The sequence below is a fragment of the Ranitomeya imitator genome, chromosome 1 (genome assembly GCF_032444005.1).
Source record: "Ranitomeya imitator isolate aRanImi1 chromosome 1, aRanImi1.pri, whole genome shotgun sequence".
NCBI lineage: Eukaryota > Metazoa > Chordata > Amphibia > Anura > Dendrobatidae > Ranitomeya > Ranitomeya imitator.
Window position 1 is genome coordinate 658,731,090 of NC_091282.1, and position 16,389 is coordinate 658,747,478.

At 45.9% G+C, this 16,389-nt stretch overlaps 1 protein-coding gene across 1 annotated transcript in view; it reads right to left on the reverse strand.

Moving 5' to 3' along the window:
- Positions 1-10,894, reverse strand: part of ARHGEF2 (Rho/Rac guanine nucleotide exchange factor 2) — a 163,877-nt gene extending 152,983 nt beyond the window's left edge. Inside the window, exon 1 of the mRNA XM_069728796.1 lies at positions 10,762-10,894. The gene's annotated coding sequence lies outside the window, so the exon portion shown is untranslated. The remainder of the gene's footprint in view (positions 1-10,761) is intronic.
- Between the last annotated feature and the right edge of the window lie 5,495 nt (positions 10,895-16,389).

The following is a 16,389-nucleotide window of genomic DNA, read 5'->3' on the forward strand; positions in this document are numbered from 1 at the left end:
ATAAGGTAGTACACGTCTTAATGATATAGCAGGGGTTGGGGTAGCCCCCTCATAGAATATAATATAACCCCCCTCATAGAGTATAATGCAGCCCCTCATGTAGTACAATGTAGCCAACTCATAGGGTATAATGCAGCCTCCCTCATATAATATAATGCAGCCCCTCATAGAATATAATGTTACTCCTGTCATAGAGTATAATGCAGCGCCCTCATGTATTATAATGTAGCCCACTCATAGGGTATAATGCACCCCCCATAGAATATAATGCAGCCCCCTCATGTAGTATAATGTAGCCCACTCATAGGGTATAAAGCAGCCCCCCCTCATATAATATAATGCAGCCCCCTCACAGAATATAATGTAGCCCCTTCATAGAATATAATGTTACTCCAGTCACAGAGTATAATGCAGCCCCCTCATAGAATATAATGTAGCCGGTTCTCCGGTGGGCTAGTCCGACCCTGCGTGTGAGAGGTTGTCAGCTCTGCGTGGCTCCTGATGATGACATCACTGATATAATGACATGTGATCAGAGCGGAGACCACCCTGCACCTGTGACTGAGCCACTGCCAGACCCCACAATGTCACATGACCTGACGGTCCATACAGGTCCCTTAGTCTCTACATAGGCTGAACGGTGGAGAAGGGCAATGACGGCTCCACCATTGTGTCCTGAGGATATAACCCGTGACCTCCAGGAACAGCGTACTAAATTCTTGGGTATTCAAGGTGGTGGGATGGTCTTAGCCATGCCTCCCGTTATGACATCAGCGACTGTGATGACATCACCAACGTGAACATAGAGCAACCGAGGAGAGAACATCCACAGCAGACGGTGTCACACATGATAGGATTAGGTACACAGTTCAGCAGTCAGTATCACACATGATAGGATTAGATACACATCTCAGCAGACAGTATCACACAGGATAGGATTAGATACACAGCTCAGCAGACAGTATCACACAGGATAGGATTAGATACACGGCTCAGCAGACAGTATCACACAGGATAGGATTAGATACACGGCTCAGCAGACAGTATCACACAGGATAGGATTAGATACACGGTTCAGCAGACAGTATCACACAGGATAGGATTAGATACACGGCTCAGCAGACAGTATCCTACATCAGACCTGGGTAAAGTCTGGACCGAAACCGAAGCTGAAGGGCTGAAACAGTGGGCCACTCCAAGCTCTCGTCCATCTGCCGCCTGCTGTCACTGCTATCCAGATCCTTTGGATGCAGACTGCGGTGGATACATTGGAGGAGGATAGAATCACAGATCCCTTCTTCCACCAATCAGCGTGTGAGACACCTGATGGAGGCTGTGTGGGACGTATACTGTATACAGGAGGCTATGTGGGGCTAACGCTGAATATATGGAGACTATACACTGTGTGCAGAATTACTAGGCAAGTTGTATTTTAGAGGATTATTTTTATTATTGATCAACAACTATGTTCTCAATCAACCCAAAAGACTCAAATATCAAAGCTTAATAATTTTGGAAGTTGGAGTGTTTTTTTTTTTAGATTTGGCTATCTTAGGAGGATATCTGTTTGTGCAGGTAACTATTACTGTGCAGAATTATTAGGCAACTTAATAAGAACCAAATATATTCCCATCTCACTTGTTTGTTTTCACCAGGTAAACCAATATAACTGCACAAAATTTAGAAATAAACATTTCTGACATGCAAAAACAAACCCCCAAAATTAGTGACCAATATAACCACCTTTCTTTATGATGACACTCAGCAGCCTCCATCCATAGATTCTGTCAGTTGCTTGATCTGTTTACGACCAACATTGCGTGCAGCAGCCACCACAGCCTCCCAGACACTGCTCCGAGAGGTGGACTGTTTTCCTTCCCTGTAGTTCTCACATTTTATGAGGGACCACAGGTTCTCTATGGGGTTCAGATCAGGTGAACAAGGGGGCCATGTCATTATTTTTTCTTTGAGGTCTTTACTGACCAGCCACGCTGTGGAGTAGTTGGAGGCATGTGATGGAGCATTGTCCTGCATGAAAATCATGTTTTTCTTGACGATACAGACTTCTTCTTGTACCACTGCTTGAAGAAGTTGTCTTCCAGAAACTGGCAGTAGGTCTGGGAGTTGAGCTTCACTCCATCCTTCACCCGAAAAGGTCCCACAAGTTCATCTTTGATGATACCAGCCCATACCAGTACCCCACCTCCACCTTGCTGGCGTCGGAGTGGAGCTCTTTGCCCTTTACTGATCCAGCCTCTGGCCCATCAAGAGTCACTCTCATTTCATCAGTCCATAAAACCTTTGAAAAGTCAGTCTTAAGATATTTCTTGGCCCAGTCTTGACGTTTTATCTTATGTTTCTTGTTCAGAGGTGGTTGTTTTTCAGCCTTCCTTACCTTGGCCATGTCCCTGAGTATCGCACACCTTGTGCTTTTTGTTACTCCAGCAACGTTGCAGCTCTGAAATATGGCAAAACTGGTGGCAAATGGCATCTTGGCAGCTTCACGCTTGATTTTCCTCAATTCATGGGCATATATTTTGCGCCTTTTTTGCCCAACACGCTTCTTGCGACCCTGTTGGCTATTTGCCATGAAACGCTTGATTATTCGTTGATCACGCTTCAAAAGTTTGGCAATTTCAAGACTGCTGCATCCCTCTGCAAGACATCTCACAATTTTGGACTTTTCAGAGCCCGTCAAATCTCTCTTCTGACCCATTTTGCCAAAGGAAAGGAAGTTGCCTAATAATTAAGCACTCCTTATATACAGTTAGGTCCATATATATTTGGACAGAGACAATATTTTTCTAATTTTGGTTATAGTCCTTACCACAATAAATTTTAAGCAAAACAATTCAGATGCAGTTGAAGTTCAGACTTTCAGCTTTCATTTGAGGGTATCCACATTAAAATTGGATGAAGGGTTTAGAAGTTTCAGCTCCTTAACATGTGCCGCCCCGTTTTTAAAGGGGCCAAAAGTAATTGGACAGATTCAATAATTTTAAATAAAATGTTCATTTTTAGTACTTGGTTGAAAACCCTTTGTTGGCAATAACTGCCTGAAGTCTTGAACTCATGGACATCCCCAGACGCTGTGTTTCCTCCTTTTTGATGCTCTGCCAGGCCTTCACTGCGGTGGTTTTCAGTTGCTGTTTGTTTGTGGGCCTTTCTGTCTGAAGTTTAGTCTTTAACAAGTGAAATGCTGCTCAATTGGGTTGAGATCAGGTGACTGACTTGGCCATTCAAGAATATTCCACTTCTTTGCTTTAATAAACTCCTGGGTTGCTTTGGCTTTATGTTTTAGGTCATTGGTCGTCGTTTTATACTACAGATGGACAATCAGTTTGGCTGCATTTGGCTGGATCTGAGCACACAGTATGGCGGCTCTGAATACCTCAGAATTCATTCGGCTGCTTCTGTCCTGTGTCACATCATCAATAAACACTAGTGACCCAGTGCCACTGGCAGCCATGCATGCCCAAGCCATCACACTGCCTCTGCCGTGTTTTACAGATGATGTGGTATGCTTTGGATCAAGAGCTGTACCAAGCCTTCGCCATACTTTTCTCTTTCCATCATTCTGGTAGAGGTTGATCTTGGTTTCATCTGTCCAAAGAATGTTCTTCCAGAACTGTGCTGGCTTTTTTAGATGTTTTTTAGCAAAGTCCAGTCTAGCCTTTTTATTCTTGATGCTTATGAGTGGCTTGCACTGTGCAGTGAACCCTCTGTATTTACTTTCATGCAGTCTTCTCTTTATGGTAGATTTGGATATTGATACGTCTACCTCCTGGAGTGTATTGTTCACTTGGTTGGCTGTTGTGAAGGGGTTTCTCTTCACCATGGAGATTATTCTGCGATCATCCACCACTGTTATCTTCCGTGGGCGCCCAGGTCTTTTTGCATTGATGAGTTCACCAGTGCTTTCTTTCTTTCTTTCTCAGGATGTACCAAACTGTAGATTTTGCCACTCCTAATATTGTAGCAATTTCTCGGATGTTTTTTTTCTATTTTCGTAGCTTAAGGATGGCTTGTTTCACCTGCATGGAGAGCTCCTTTGACCGCATGTTTACTTCACAGCAAAACCTTCCAAATGCAAGCACCACACCTCAAATCAACTCCAGGCCTTTTATCTGCATAATTGATAATGACATAACGAAGGGATTGCCCACACCTGTCCATGAAATAGCCTTGGAGTCAATTGTCCAATTACTTTTGGTCCCTTTAAAAACAGGGTGGCACATGTTAAGGAGCTGAAACTCCTAAACCCTTCATCCAATTTTAATGTGGATACCCTCAAATGAAAGCTGAAAGTCTGAACTTCAACTGCATCTGAATTGTTTTGTTTAAAATTCATTGTGGTAATGTCTAGAACCAAAATTAGAAAAATGTTGTCTCTGTCCAAATATATATGGACCTAACTGTAGGGTTCTGATGTAATTAGACAACACCGCTCCTCATTACAGAGATGCACATCACTTGATTTACTTAATTGGTAGTTGGCTCTCAAGCCTAAACAGCTTGGAGGAGGACAACATGTATAAAAAGTATCATGTGATCAAAATACAACTTGAAAAATAATTCTGCACACAGTATATGGAGGCTCATACTGTATACAGCGGCCTATGTGGGGCTCATGCTGTAGGATTAGATGCATAGTTTAGTAGATAGTATAACAGGGTAGGATTAGATACGGCTCAGCAGACAGTATCATACAGGATAGGATTAGATACAAAACTCAGCAGACAGTATCACATAGGATAGGGTTAGATACACGGCTCAGCAGACAGTATCACACAGGATAGGATTAGATATACAGCTCAGCAGACAGTATCACACAGGAGAGGATTAGATACAAAACTCAGCAGACAGTATCACACAGGATAGGATTAGATACACGGCTCAGCAGACGGTGTCACACATGATAGGATTAGGTACACAGTTCAGCAGTCAGTATCACACATGATAGGATTAGATACACATCTCAGCAGACAGTATCACACAGGATAGGATTAGATACACAGCTCAGCAGACGGTGTCACACATGATAGGATTAGGTACACAGTTCAGCAGTCAGTATCACACATGATAGGATTAGATACAAAACTCAGCAGACAGTATCACATAGGATAGGGTTAGATACACGGCTCAGCAGACAGTATCACACAGGATAGGATTAGATATACAGCTCAGCAGACAGTATCACACAGGAGAGGATTAGATACAAAACTCAGCAGACAGTATCACACAGGATAGGATTAGATACACAGCTCAGCAGACGGTGTCACACATGATAGGATTAGGTACACAGTTCAGCAGTCAGTATCACACATGATAGGATTAGATACAAAACTCAGCAGACAGTATCACATAGGATAGGGTTAGATACACGGCTCAGCAGACAGTATCACACAGGATAGGATTAGATATACAGCTCAGCAGACAGTATCACACAGGAGAGGATTAGATACAAAACTCAGCAGACAGTATTACACAGGATAAGATTAGATACACAGCTCAGCAGACAGTATCACACAGGATAGGATTAGATACACAGCTCAGCAGACAGTATCACACAGGAGAGGATTAGATACACAGCTTAGCAGACAGTATCACACAGGAGAGGATTAGATACACGGCTCAGCAGACAGTATCACACAGGATAGGATTAGCTATACAGCTCAGCAGACAGTATCACACAGGAGAGGATTAGATACAAAACTCAGCAGACAGTATCACACAGGATAGGATTAGATACACAGCTCAGCAGACGGTGTCACACATGATAGGATTAGGTACACAGTTCAGCAGTCAGTATCACACATGATAGGATTAGATACAAAACTCAGCAGACAGTATCACACAGGATAGGATTAGATACACAGCTCAGCAGACGGTGTCACACATGATAGGATTAGGTACACAGTTCAGCAGTCAGTATCACACATGATAGGATTAGATACAAAACTCAGCAGACAGTATCACATAGGATAGGGTTAGATACACGGCTCAGCAGACAGTATCACACAGGATAGGATTAGATATACAGCTCAGCAGACAGTATCACACAGGAGAGGATTAGATACAAAACTCAGCAGACAGTATCACACAGGATAGGATTAGATACACAGCTCAGCAGACGGTGTCACACATGATAGGATTAGGTACACAGCTCAGCAGACAGTATCACAGGATAGGATTAGATACACGGCTCAGCAGACAGTGTCACACAGGATAGGATTAGATACACGGCTCAGCAGACAGTATCACACAGGATAGGATTAGATACACAGCTCAGCAGACAGTATCACACAGGATAGGATTAGATACACAGCTCAGCAGACAGTATCACACAGGATAGGATTAGATACACGGCTCAGCAGACAGTATCACACAGGAGAGGATTAGATACACAGCTCAGCAGACAGTATCACACAGTATAGGATTAGATACACAGCTCAGCAGACAATATCACACAGGATAGGATTAGATACACAGCTCAGCAGACAGTATCACAGGATAGGATTAGATACACGGCTCAGCAGACAGTATCACACAGAATAGGATTAGATACACAGCTCAGCAGACAGTATCACACAGGAGAGGATTAGATATACAGCTCAGCAGACAGTATCACAGGAGAGGATTAGATACACGGCTCAGCCGACAGTATCACACAGGATAGGATTAGATACACGGCTCAGCAGACAGTATCACACAGGATAGCATTAGATACACAGCTCAGCAGACAGTGTCACACAGGATAGGATTAGATACACGGCTCAGCAGACAGTATCACACAGGATAGGATTAGATACACAGCTCAGCAGACAGTATCACACAGGATAAGATTAGATACACAGCTCAGCAGACAGTATCACACAGGATAGGATTAGATACACAGCTCAGCAGACAGTATCACACAGGAGAGGATTAGATACACAGCTCAGCAGACAGTATCACACAGGATAAGATTAGATACACAGCTCAGCAGACAGTATCACACAGGATAGGATTAGATACACAGCTCAGCAGACAGTATCACACAGGAGAGGATTAGATACACAGCTTAGCAGACAGTATCACACAGGAGAGGATTAGATACACGGCTCAGCAGACAGTATCACACAGGATAGGATTAGATACACAGCTCAGCAGACAGTATCACACAGGATAGGCTTAGATACACAGCTCAGCAGACAGTATCACACAGGATAGGATTAGATACACAGCTCAGCAGACAGTATCACACAGGATAGGATTAGATACACAGCTCAGCAGACAGTATCACACAGGATAGGATTAGATACACAGCTCAGCAGACAGTATCACACAGGAGAGGATTAGATACACAGCTCAGCAGACAGTATCACACAGGATAGGATTAGATACACAGCTCAGCAGACAGTATCACACAGGATAGGATTAGATACATGGCTCAGCAGACAGTATCACACAGGATAGGATTAGATACACAGCTCAGCACTCAGTATCACACAGGATAGGATTAGATACACAGCTCAGCAGACAGTATCACACAGGATAGGATTAGATACACGGCTCAGCAGACAGTATCACACAGGATAGGATTAGATACACGGCTCAGCAGACTGTATCACACAGGACAGGATTAGATACACAGCTCAGCAGACAGTATCACACAGGATAGGATTAGATACACGGCTCAGCAGACAGTATCACACAGGATAGGATTAGATACACAGCTCAGCAGACAGTATCACACAGGATAGGATTAGATACACGGCTCAGCAGACAGTATCACACAGGATAGGATTAGATACACAGCTCAGCAGACAGTATCACACAGGATAGGATTAGATACACGGCTCAGCAGACTGTATCACACAGGACAGGATTAGATACACAGCTCAGCAGACAGTATCACACAGGATAGGATTAGATACACGGCTCAGCAGACAGTATCACACAGGATAGGATTAGATACACAGCTCAGCAGACAGTATCACACAGGATAGGATTAGATACACGGCTCAGCAGACAGTATCACACAGGATAGGATTAGATACACAGCTCAGCAGACAGTATCACACAGGATAGGATTAGATACACGGCTCAGCAGACTGTATCACAGAGGATAGGATCAGATGCAGCTCTGTATCCCACATTGGATACCGCTGGCTCCAGGTCTTGTGTACATGTTGTGTTGTTCCCATGGTGATTTCCCTCGCTGTTATCAGCTGTGATTTCCTGGAGGCCCCTGGGATTCCTCCACTTCTGCAGATTACACCCATCTCCTATCTGCTCCATCTTGCCTCCTCCTTAGTTTTACTTTTCATCCATATCCCAAATTTTCCTAATGATTCTGTTTGACGGTTCCAATTCCTAAATCTGGATTTTAAACAAGCTGTCCGCATCCCCTTCTGGTCATCGCCCACTCGCAGTGGATCGCCAGGAGCAGACGACAACGTGCAGCCCATCCTTTGTGTGTCCACCGCCCATACGTGTGTAACACCGGTCCGGTCACCATTCCTAGCATGTGTGGCCAGGACAGGGTTAATCATGTTAGACCCCGGCTGTATCGGCTGGGTAACACTACTATTTCCTGAGGGGAACAGAACACCTTGCCGACCTCACGTGAGGTGTCCAGGAAGTGTTATCATGAGCACATTACATGGGGCATCCGGCCCTGAGCAGGGATGAGCTCATGGAGAAGAGTGGGTCAGCGGGAAATATGCCTGGGAATACTGGAACATCCATGTTCTCAGCCTCGACTAAAGGGGGGCTCCTGCCCAGCTGACCACCATGGCCGCCTTGAGCAGGGCCTCCACAGTGCCATACAGGGTCTCTGCCAACTTTGCCCTTGTTACAAGCCCTGAGTGTCTTTGATCTCGCCCTACCCAGGGCGGCTAAGGATTTTATGAGAAACGTCAGGAAGTGACAAGATGGATGCCCGTAGAGTTACGAGACCTCATGTCACACCTCTTAATACCACCGTAGACCCAGTCCAAAACTATTGCAGCACTGAATCAGTTAATACTGGGCGTCTGCCTCCCAGAATCCTTTGCTTCGTCTCTGATGATGTCACGTTTGCGCAAAGTAATAATTAACCGCTGTACTCATTTACTAATTGGTCAATTAGCCGGTGGGTCAGCGGCCAAATCGTATTAAGGCGACGCTAATCCCAAAATTCTTAAAAATCCGGAAAATTTTCACATATCCGTAACAAAACGACTTCTAGTTTCTGATCTTTTCCCATAGAAAGCAATGAAACAGCGCCACCTGGTGGACTAATTATGATGAAAAAGAAAAGATGAGGCGATCACTGAAGTCGCGGACTATGACGGACACAGGAGCAGCAGACTTTATGGCAGCGGCCGCACAAGTCATGAGGGCCCTTAAGTCATCAATGGGACCACTTGTGAGTCAAGGGCCACACACCCCGAGCGCAAACACTGGAGACCACTCCACTGGCGCCCGTTGTAGCGCAGGCCCTCCCCCACCAGGCCTTTCCGCACTTCTGCGTCTACATGCCCAATTTCCCCTCCAATCTCCAGTCCATAGCAGCCGGGAGATAGCAGTGATCTTGGATCGCCCGCCGGGTGACATAACCAGGGCGTGTGACTTATGAATCAGCTCCTGTACAGGCCACGTCTCCACACAGCTGGGGGAAGCCAGGGCCTTCATTACAGAGGAGCCCGAAATGCGTCAAACTGTGTAAATAAAGCTGATTGAAGAATGGACAGGAAGTACATACCCGTTGCCCTTAGCAACCAACCACTCTCGATTTCAGTAAAGCCCAAAACGCGTGGACAATCACTCATATCCTTCATAATATTCCCACGCGACTAATGTCAGAGTTGCGGCGGTCTATACCACACTTTTAATAAGAGCATTTTGCGGCTTACGACCGTGCCATGGTTAAAAGAAAACATGGCTGCTTCCTTCCCGAAACAGCGCCACCCCTGTCCACAAGTTAGGAATGGTATTACAGCTCCGGCCCAGTCACTTCAGTGTATAAAGCTGCAATACCAGACACAGGCTGTAGACAGGGGTGGCGCTATGTCCAGCAGAAAACAGCCATCAGTGATATTCAGTACGGGAGAAAGACGTAAAACGCGTCAGTTTGATGCCAACACACCCAATAGAGGCAGAAGGTTTTTAGGAGTTTCTAATATCTGCACATGAGCATGCTGAGATTTGTAGTTCCTCTACGTGGCACCGCATCATATTTTATCGTGTCGGTTTCGCCCGCCGGTGATCCGGAACGTCCATGGGAACAATAGGAGCAGAGCAAACAGCACAGGAGACGCTTTCTAACAATCCCTGATCACCAGGGTGCCGACATTTAAAGAGCCGGCTCATATTACTGGGACACCTGTGACAAGGGACACAGAGGCCTCGGCCCAACCTGTCGCCCTCCCAAGTGAACTGCGGAGAGCAAAGAGCCCCCCACACGAGTAGCCCCCTTTTAAGAAAAGTCTTTGGGGCATTGCCCCCAATGATTTAGAGTGCCCATACTTGGCGCCCGGTATGTCGCCATAATTTCCAGATCAAACCTTATAACCTGTGTGCCAGGGGCACAAACATGGCAATCTAGGACTACAAGTCCCAGCATTGCCTTCCAGTTCTGACAATGCTGATATAATCCCACTGTGTCATTCTGGAGTCTGGGAAAGCTGGGTGACCCCTGCGTCAATCACTTAGGGGTTAGAGGGTTCATCCCTGACCCCAAGAGCTTATGATTGGCGGCAGCGCAGGATTTGGCAGAAGAGCTTGCACTCTTACCTCTTCATATCCCCAAGAATGATCAGACTCCTCCAATTGTATCCCAGATCCTGTGAGATCCCCTGGATCCAGTAGATCCTGCCCAGTCCCAGTGTGTATCCCCAGCTGCGGCTCCGGACTCTCCCAGTACAGTGTTTGCTGGATGGGACTGGACTCCAGTTCCCGGGTTGTCCTCCTCCCTCTTCCCCTCCCTGCAGCCTCACCTCCTCCTCCTCCTCAGGTTGGAGTCAGTGCTGCCTTTGATTCTCAGGGGCCGCAGAGCTGACAATCCAGACCTGTCAATCATCATGCACAGCCTACTCGGACAATCGCTTACAGAGCAATTCCGGAAAATAGAACATGTGTAAAAGGGAAAAAAATGGACGTCCGCATGTTGGCTCTAGCAGCACAGAACATCTATTTTTTTCCCTTTTCCACATTTATCTTCAGTGCGGCAGCCGCACTCTATGTGGTGTGAACACAGCCTTATCAGGCTACCATAACCTTTACTATGTGTAACCGGATAAGACCCTATTTCTCTTCTCTGCCCCCCAGAACATGTCAGATAATGCCCATCAGTCACCGCCTGCAGCGCTGTCCATCCATTGGTCCTCTCCTCGAGCGCCTTCATGCTGTACATGCAGCCATCACCACCAAGACCAGTGATTAGCTGCAGCGGTCATGTGGATATATGTGATGTCATCACTGCAGGGAAGTAACTAATGACTTCTCAAGATGAACGCACCCTTATTGGGGGCTGTCATCCAGCTTTCCGCAGACGATGAAAGGATGTAAAGTGCCGTTACACACTGCTACGCCATGCATGTTCTGTCAGTTCTCACTGGAATACTAGAATTCTAGTTATGAACCAGGAGGCCCAGGATGAACAGAACTGTGTGAGAGAAAGTACAAGACAAGCATATCAGCGGAGCCGATCAGCATTGCCTTGTACTGAGCTTTGCTGCCACCTGGTGGTGATATGTACGCAATCGGTCAGGATTTAATGGGGACAGTCAGCATGACAGTCTGAAGGGTTATTCGCAAAAATCAAATTACTCAGTAATCCCATAGACAATAAAAGGAGCGCAGTCTGAGTATGTTCACCTTCACTCCATTCACAGCACCATTCTCAGGGTCCCAGAGTCCAGACCTCAGGATCACTGGGGGTCGCACCGGTTGGTGGGGTCAACAAATTATTTTTTTATAAGTGGCCTTTTGGAGTACATATAAATGAATAATTACCTTCTATAAATCTTTTATTGTGTGACGGAAGGTTGCAGAAAATAACAGCAAATCTGCAATTTAGTTTTTTTTTGTGTGTGGGGGACGTTGTTTGGATTTCAGATTTACGGTGTTCACGGCAAGGTATAAATGACCCTACATGTGCGGGTAGTGAGATCAGTTCATAGCTGGGGCCATAACGGACACAGCGATAGCAAATGTGTGGCGGATTTTTAGTATGACAAAACTATTTTATATGGATAAAAAATGTGTGTAAAATATACACACACTGCTCAAAAAAAAAGGGAACACTTAAACAACAGAATATAACTCCAAGTAAATCAAACTTCTGTGAAATGAAACTGTCCACTTAGGAAGCAACACTGACAATCAATTTCACATGCTGTTGTGCAAATGGAATAGACAACAGATGGAAATTATTGGCAATTATCAAGACACACTCAATAAAGGAGTGGTTCTGCAGGTGGGGACCACAGACCACATCTCAGTACCAATGCTTTCTAGCTGATGTTTTGGTCACTTTTGAATGTTGGTTGTGCTTTCACACTCGTGGTAGCATAAGACGGACTCTACAACCCACAAAAGTGGCTCAGGTCATGCAGCTCATCCAGAATGGCACATCAATGTGAGCTGTGGCAAGGTGGTTTGCTGTGTCTGTCAGCGTAGTGTCCAGATGCTGGAGGCGCTACCAGTACACCAGGAGACATGGAGGGGGCTGTAGGAGGGCAACAACCCAGCAGCAGGACCGCTACCTCAGCCTTTGTGCAAGGAGGAACAGGAGGAGCATTGCCAGAGCCCTGCAAAATGACCTCCAGCAGGCCACAAATGTGCATGTGTCTGCACAAACAGTTAGAAACTGACTCCATGAGGACGGTCTGAGTGACCGATGTCCACAGGTGGAGGTTGTGCTCACAACTAAACACCGTGCAGGACACTTGGCATTTGCCACAGAACACCAGAATTGGCAAATTCGCCACTGGCACCCTGTGCTGTTCACAGATGAAAGCAGGTTCACACTGAGCACATGTGACAGACGTGACAGAGTCTGGAGACGCTGTGGAGAGCGATCTGCTGCCTGCAACATCCTTCAGCATGACCGGTTTGGCAGTGGGTCAGTAATGGTGTGGGGTGGCATTTTTTTGGGGGGCCGCACAGCCCTCCATGTACTCGCAGAGGTAGCCTGACTGCCATTAGGTACCGAGATGAGATCCTCAGACCCCTTGTGAGACCATATGCTGGTGCGGTTGGCCCTGTGTTCCTCCTAAAGCAGGACAATGCCAGACCTCATGTGGCTGGAGAGTGTCAGCAGTTCCTGCAAGATGAAGGCATTGAAAATATGGACTGGCCCGCCCGTTCCCCAGACCTGAATCCGATTGAACACATCTGGGACATCATGACTCGCACCATCCAAAAACGTCACGTTGCACCACAGACTGTCCAGGAGTTGGCGGATGCTTTAGTCCAGGTCTGGGAGGAGATCCCTCAGGAGACCATCTGCGCACTAATCAGGAGCATGCCCAGGCATGTGGAGGCCACATACACTATTGAGCATCATTTCCTTGTCTTGAGGCATTTCCACTGAAGTTGGATCAGCCTGTAACTTCATTTTCCACTCCTGCTCCTGATTTTGAGCATCATTCCAACTCCAGACCTCCGTGGGATATTAGTTGTGATTTACATTGATATACATTTGTTTTTTTGGCTTTTTTTCATATTTTCTAACTTTTTGTTAGGCCTTATCTAGTGAATATTTATGAGCTTGATCGCTTATATCACACACTGCAATACTTCAGAAATCGTGCCTCCCAAAGAGGGGCACAGAGATATTCTCCTAGTGAAGCACAGTAGTGGGCCCACTGAGTGCCTCCATAATGCCCACTGAATCCCCTCAACAAACAGTATGATGTTACCTCAGATCATTCCCCCATACAGTATCATGTTCCCACAGTACCACTCATACAATATATCCCTACAGTGCAGTCTCCCATACAGTACAATACTGTATGGAGTAATGTACTGTGGGGACATCATACTGTGTGGGAGAATATACTAGAAGGATACATTGTATGGGGGGCATCATATTGTATGGGGTAATGTACTGTGAGAACATTAAATTGTATGGGGCACTGTACGGACATCAGACTATGGGAGACTGCACTGTAGGGATATATTGTATGAGTGGTACTGTGGGACATGATACTGTATGGGGGAATGATCTGTGTGTCTGTGTTGTAAGGACACACTCCCGAGACAGTGGGATGTTCCCCTCTGGAAAAGCCAAACAGGACTACTAAGGAGTCAGCTATGGGGTCATGGTCAGGCCACTGACTGCAATAGCAATCCATCAGCACCCCAAAACTGCATTACGGGTGGGGGTGGCCAATGGGGTAACAACAAGCTTCCAGGGACCGGGACCGTTCCAAAAACGTGCCTCAGTGATGTCCTAAGCTGCATCCTCCCGAGTTATAAGATGACAGCATGGATGGACAGGCGGCCTTCATCAGTGCAATGGCCCTTTAAGGCAGAGAAGCATCTAATAGCCGTGGGCCCTGTGCACACACACACAACATTGTCTTCTTCTATAGAACAGCAGTTTTATCACCCACTAAAAATTCCTGCAGCGTCTCCCCGAAATGTCATCATTCCTCTGCAGACAAACGACCAACCATCACATCACATCCCCACGGTCTGACCTGCCCAGGCCTGGACTCTACATTCCTCCGCAGGAGTCCTGCGGTACCTGGCAGCAGGTCCTGATTCCATTGATTCCACAGATGATCGATCCGATTGACATCCGGGAATTAGGAGACAAGTCATCACCTCGATCCTCAGACCATTTCCGAACCATCATTTTACCGCTGCAATTAACCTAAAGGGGGGTCAAAAGAAACAGAAAAAAATAAATTATAGATGACGCCTCTGAAGGTTTATGCATCAGCCTTACTAAATACATACTACAAATATAAAGTCAATTAAAATGACTGCAGAGAGAAAATCCGATGGCATCACAAAGATGCAGGTCTAAATGGTGAACAATTCAGTGAAAGCTCTGAAATCCGCAGAAAAATATCCTGGCCATGTTTCGGCGTAATGCTTGTTGGCGAAGTGATGTCACAATTCACATGGAGAGATTTATGGGATCACTGACAAAGCCAGAAATAAACAGTCTCCCCCTAGTGGGGCAATTAAGAACCGCAGAGACTTAATACATGAAGGCGTTATTCAGACATGATAGAGCCAGGCGGCTCAATACAAAAGTGAGTGGTAAAGGGAAGTTAAATAAATGGCTTCTGGAACATTTTAGTATCGCAGTGATCTCGAGCTGGAAAACGTGACCACACCATTTGAATTCCAATGCATTGCATGGGAGTAACCACATTATGTTTACCACCGGAGACCCTCTAACTTGCGTTTCGTATAATAGCTTCCTCAGGAAGGGTGCGCAGTAAGTGGCATGCCGACTGTTTATAAGAGGGAGGCCATTGGATCTCCCGGCCATGACATCTGGTGGCAAAGGGGCATGCCCAACAGTGACATGTCAGAGGGGGGGCAAGGCCAACATGATGTCAATGGCGGACGCATTGCACTGGAGACCATGACACTGGCACCCTGCAGTGAGCGCCCAGCTCCCGATATGGATCAGAGAGGCTCCAGGAAGGAAATCGTAGCATTCTGTGCGCGTCTTAAAAACACCCAGCATGCAACTTATTGTGCAACCTGAGAAAACTATTGTGCGAAACGCGCGTCAGGGGGTCTCCATTGGTAAATATGTGGTTACACCCATGCACTGCATTCACATGGTGTGGGCATGTCTTCCAGCTGGTTATGCCTGCTAAAGCATTTCACAATCTGTTTTTTGATATTCCTTTAATCATATTTCGTATTGAGCCGTCTTTCCGTTAAGGGAACGTTCCCCTAATCAGCGTTTGATCAGGCTTTCATGCAGCTGAATATCTGCATCAATCCCTCCCTTGCGTTCTATATCATTAGTGGCTTGCGTGTGTAGTTTACTGTACATGTATTAACCTAACACATACATTTAAAGAAAATGACTTGGGGTCCCCTCTATTTTTGATAACCAGTCAAGGTAAAGTTGACAGCTATGAACTGATGTTATCAGGCTGAGAAGGTCGGGAGTACCCGGTCCCTGTGAATAGTGGCTACTTTACTGCTATTCAACACTCGCCGGTGTCAGATTCCAGGAACATGGACTGCGGTGGAGGAACTTCGTGGGAACATACTGGGTAATACATTAGTGAATGAGGGGTAGTATGGGGGAGTCTTTATTCAAAGAAAGTATTTTTGCTGCGTATTTTATTACCGGTTTAGTAATGAGGGATAGACACCTTTCCATTACTAACCACATGGCTTGATAGCAGATCTGATTTTTGACAAATCACAGCTGAC